The sequence below is a fragment of the Mesitornis unicolor genome, unplaced genomic scaffold (genome assembly GCF_000695765.1).
Source record: "Mesitornis unicolor isolate BGI_N332 unplaced genomic scaffold, ASM69576v1 scaffold19968, whole genome shotgun sequence".
Lineage (NCBI taxonomy): Eukaryota > Metazoa > Chordata > Aves > Mesitornithiformes > Mesitornithidae > Mesitornis > Mesitornis unicolor.
In genome coordinates, this window is record NW_010201450.1 from 55747 (window position 1) to 61275 (window position 5529).

Below are 5529 nucleotides of genomic sequence, written 5' to 3' on the forward strand. Positions count from 1 at the left end.
TTCTTTAGAGCATATTGAGGGCTAAATGAGATCATCCCATTGAGTTACTTAACAGTTCCTGGTTTTGGTGATTCTGAGCTATTCAGAAGCCTAGTTTTGAATGTGTTTGAATCGATGGAAAGAGTTCAATTGATTTTTTGGGGGAAGTTTTGCTTTAGGTCATTTGTGAAGAAGAAAGGACACCACCTGAAGATGTTCCTTGAAAATACTTCTTCCTTTCCACTGCTTTCACAAGAGTTGAAGAGATGGGCAGTCTGGTTCTGCAGATGAGCCACCATAGGTCAAGGAAAGCCCTCAGCCCTTGTCTGAACCCAGTAGGCAGCTGAATCCAAACAGTGGCTGTTATCACAAATGCAATGCTACCATTTGCTATGGAGATCTCTAATGAGCCAGGAACGCTGGAATTTTTCCAGCACGTTGCCCCTGTTGGCTGCCCTCCCATTTGGTCCTGCTAAACGACTAGGTAAATAGGCCCTTTCATGAAATCTAACACCCGCCCTACCTAATCCCCCTTGCCTTCAAACTGTGGGGCTAATCAGTTGTTTTGACATAACTGGGATCCAAATTCTATAAGAAACATGGCCAAGAAAAGTTCAAATCCAAGACCAAGATTAATGAGAACTTCAAAGAAATTTACCACCAAATGTTACTAATTTAGTACACCCTGTGTTCGAAGCCAATGACCTAATTGGAAACTATATTCTTTAAAAGCCATTATGTCCCAGCTCTTTAGTATTCGGGAGGTGACTTCTGAGATCAGAGTAGGTTTATGTCACTTGATAGGACGGGATAGTGGATTTCCACCGTCACCTCCCTAAAACTGGGATAAAATATCTTGCTGATTACTGCATTAGGTGATTGTGCTCTTAATGCACAATAGATAACAGATTCATAATCAGACAAACAATTTCCTTCTGGTCTCCAATAAGTGAGTATAATATTACAAATCCTTTAAAGCTGGTTAGAGAAATGAAAGCTCTGATTAACTTTGCTGTCATGTTGCCAAAAAATCAGCACATTTAAAAAAAATGTACTTGGCGTAAAAGTGTATGGTGTTGCATGGGGTGCTGTTGATACGTCTGCCTTCCCGGAGTTTCATTACAGATTCATGTTGGTTGCAGAAGACCTTTAAGATCATCGAGTCCAACCATAACCTGTCCACTACTTAACCAAGTCTCTAAGATACCAGGATGTCTCTAAGATATCAGAGTAACTCCAAGATGCAGCCATGAAGCAAAGTCTTCTTGAAAAATCTTGATTGTTCTGGGCAAAATAACAGCTCTGGAAAGATCTGTAGAGAAAGTTTTGGTCCGTACACCTGAATAATCATTAAGATAATTATCTGAGATGTACTGCAGTCCACTGCAGACACTGTAGAGGATCTGTGATACCTCATTTGCAGATGCTGCCATCTCTCCTGTGGTTCAGACCCCAGTGCTAAGGTAGCAAACAAAGCATGAAAGAATAAATGTAGTTTTTTACTGCAGAGGGGAACAAAGAGCTTCTCTGGAGCTAGGAGACCCAGTGGCAGGACCTAGGCCTGCCATTCTCTGAGGATTTTCTAGTAACTTGGAAATAAAATTTAATTTCTGATGGAGGTTACACAACGTCTCAGGCCAATAGCTGGTGTTTTCGTTTCCTAAATCAAAGTGGCATTCCCCTTTCCTGCCTGACTTAAGTGCAGAGGGCAGTTATCAGTTAAAAATAAAGAAAGAAAGGAATAACAAAAAAGAAGAGAGGACTTGAAAGGGCTGGAGCAATTTGGGTACATTCAACCTGTAAGAAAGATTCCTTGTTTCCACATCAGTGAAATTTTGCCAGCAACTGCTTAGTGAACATCAAGGAAGGTTTTTCTTGGGTCATTTTCAGAAAAGAGTTTAGGAAAAAAAAAAATAAAGAAAAAACCCCAGACTAAATGGGGTCTTTTGCTGGCAGAGGAGCTGATTCCTGCTTGGGTGTGGGTTACCTAACGCAGGTCATGTACTCAGCCCGGTGACAAGCAGTGAGGTTTGAACTCAACAATGATTCTTTCCTGCTCCAGTATGAAACAGCAACCCAGTTCAAGTCAGTTAAGCTTAAGTTAAACGCTGGGTTAGCAGCCCTGCATCTGGTGAGGAGGGCTGGAGATTTAAGTGATTTCCTTTTCAGAGCCTTACAAGCCTTGTGGGGTTCGTGCCACCTTAGGAGCCTGGGCAGAGCTTGAAAGGTTTAAGTGCAGGAGAGACCGTATTTCCCAGAAAAGGAAAATTTGTATTTTATAAACCCCACAGTACCCGTTTTGCTCACATCCATTTTATGATTATAATTACTTAGATTACTTTTATTTTAGATGACAGAAAACAATAATGAAAGGATAACTAAAAAGGCTCAGAAAAACAATGAAAACACTGTGGTTTCTGTTCAGAATTTTTAACCCTTCAGCAAGAGGAAGAGCTGTATCTCTAGAGTGGGAGGAAAAGGCTGGCTTGTAGCTATGTACAGACCACTAAGATTTCAATCTGCTCTTTTCAATGGAGCATTCATTCCTGCCCTTAAAGGAAGGTGACTCTCCCGTGCTTTTTTTGTGCTTAAATGAGTTGTGACTCTCCAGACATCTGCAAGAAAATTGAGCATTATAAATACATATATAATAAATATTATACATACACACACAATTGTAATAAATAAGTATATGTATATGTATATGTATATGTATATGTATATGTATATGTATATGTAGAATGAAGTTTAAGTGAGTTTAGAGGGCAGGTCCGAACTTCAGAATGTCCTGAATTTTAGAATTTTCTGCAAAGGTAAGGTCTAATTCCCACAGAAATACCAACTGCAGACACCCTGATATTATGTGAATTAGATAAATAATTCAGGTAATCATCAGTCTGAGGATGTTGCTGGCTGGCCAAGGTCCCATTTCAGAGATCCAGCCCTGAGGTCCAGTGAAGTGAGTTTTGTTTGTTCTTGGCGACTGTGCTGTATTCACACAGGTACAGTGAATGAATTGAGAAAGGCATCTCCAGTGCCTGCAATTTGCTACTGTAATGCAAATAGAGACGATAATCCTGTAAATGCCAGTGAGCGTGATAATTACTGAAATAAGAGAAATCTTGAAGCAGGGGCTTGTGATCGCTGGAGATGCTGTGTCTTTATCAACACCCCTCATCCCTTTCCCAGTTCTCAGTACAGTGGTGGAAGCTGCCTTTCCTTCTTGCTATAATACATAAAACCTCACAAAGGACACAAAACTTGTTCTTTCCAGGGTTTCCCAGTGCACTGGGCTATGCCTGCACAGTTGCAATGCCCAGCTCAGAGCACCAGAATCACTGCCTCGATAAGTTTGCTGAATTTTATTGAACTTTTCTGGGTGTTTCACCCAAAAAAATGGACATGACATCTTTTTCTGAATCCTTCATGAGCCCCAAGAGGCAAAAGCTTTACACCTGCCGCAAAGTGCATGGCAATCCTAGGAAAGCAGGCAGAGGTATTGGGCTCTGTGAACCAGCAATCAGGAAGGGAATTAAAATTATGATATGTTACCATGGAAATGAAGTCCCAGGATTTGACTAGGAGGAAAAGTGAGGTTGTAGCTAGTTGCTCATGAATTCCTCAGTAGGCTTTTCAATACTCTGCTTCCTTTAAATGAAATTGGAGAAAGACTTGCAGTTCATAGTGGGGATAAAAATTTTATGAAGCTAAATCTAGGCAGTGTTTTAGTGTCAGTCAGCATTAACCCACAGCATGAACACATAAATAATTGACATTTCAAATACCCCAGCGCTCTGGGTTAGAGCACCGGCAGCACTTGAGGGCTGGTGCTCTGCTTCCTGAGCAGCCTGGGCATCCTGGGCTGGATGGACCCATCCTTGCATCCCCAGTGCTCCACCTCCTTACGGGATTTCTGCTAGCCAGAATAAAACAAGATAAGGCTGACAAATTTATTCTGTGCTGAAGCAGGTGAGTTTAGCTGCTTAGGGAAGTATTTGCAGCTCTCGAAGTCCAGGTTTCTGCTTATCCATAGGAGCCTGGCTGTGGTCAGTGGGATGGACATGGGCTGTGATTGTGTGTGTGAGATCAACTTGGCCCCTGCCAGGAGCCCAAATAAAGAGAGTCCTGAAACAGGTGAACAGGACTATAAATGCAGTTGTTAATGATAATAATAAAAATAGAAAAAAATCACTGAAATGTAACAGAGTAAAAAAATTGCAAAGCAATGCTTGTTTGTGAGGGTGATGATTGGTTTTGAAAATGGAGATTTTTTAAGAAAAGGATATGCAATGGAGATTTTATTTTTTAAATAAAAGTTGTGGGTCTTTTTACCAACCCTGGCCTTAGTTTCCCCCTTATGTTTATAACAAGCTTAGGTAGAGCTGGCTGAAAATTAATTTGCAAAGAGAAAAAATAATGATAAAAAACATTTAACGTTTTCAGCAAGAACACCACTATGAAAAGGAAACTGACCCAAACTGTTCCTCAAATTTTATTTTAATCTTTTTTTTTTCTGCTTTTCTCTTCCCATATCCCTTTTTCAGAGGCAAATGGGGAAGGTAGAGGGTGCGAGCAGATCACTCATCTGCAGGATGGAACAGGGGGCCAGCAGGAAAAGAAAGGGAACAAAACCAAAGCACAGAAAAGTGGCAGCTTTGAGGGCTTTCAAAGACCCTCTTCAGAGGGAAAAAAAGAGAAATTTTCTTGTGACAGGGAGATGTTCCACATTGAAAAAGGGGCTCAGATGAAAAACACTCACTTGACAGAAAGCAATGCCATGCAGAGACTCTGTCTCTCTGCTCAGCCCCACCGCCAGCCAGTCGGGGATGGGGTACCCCAGCTCCTGCATCCTCACTCCCTGCTCCACAGCTGGCTTGGGCAGGGGCACAGCTCTGAGCCCTCTTGCTCCTCCTGGGACCCTTGTAACCACTTCCTCCCCCTGCGGAGCCAGACCCTGCCCGTGTCCAACCCTCCTGCTGCGGGCATTGCCTTTCCAATGTTTATTGCCTTGCTCTTGTGCAGCAGCAGGCACTGATGCCAGGGGGGATTGGCAGCTGCTGGGGAGGGGAAAACTCATCTTGCATATGTGTTTGTTGGGTAAATATATGTAAAACATAAATATAAGTAGAACATCAGCCCTGGGGATGATGGACAGAGCAGGACAGGTCACTGCCAGCCTTGGTGGAGGTCGGCTGGTAGCCCTGCATGCAGTGCAGCTGACAGAGGCATTTCAGTCAGCTCTGGAGGTTTTTAATGTCTCACAACATTCTTTCCACCATGGTTATAAAACATACACTTGGCTGTTAGAGGATCCAATTGGAGGTGGATCAGCCTGATATTGGGAAAATTGCAGCTGGATGAGACAGATCACACCCCCTTTTACCTGCACCAGGTGAAGCTATAGCCCATCCAGGTTACAATCAAAGTGATTGCTATGAGCAAATATCTCAGAGTCCTTCTCAGCGCTACAATAACTGTAAAGTAAGTGAAAACAAATTGTAAAATAAATAAATTAGTACACCATTACTTTCTGCAGGGCTCCTGTGTGGA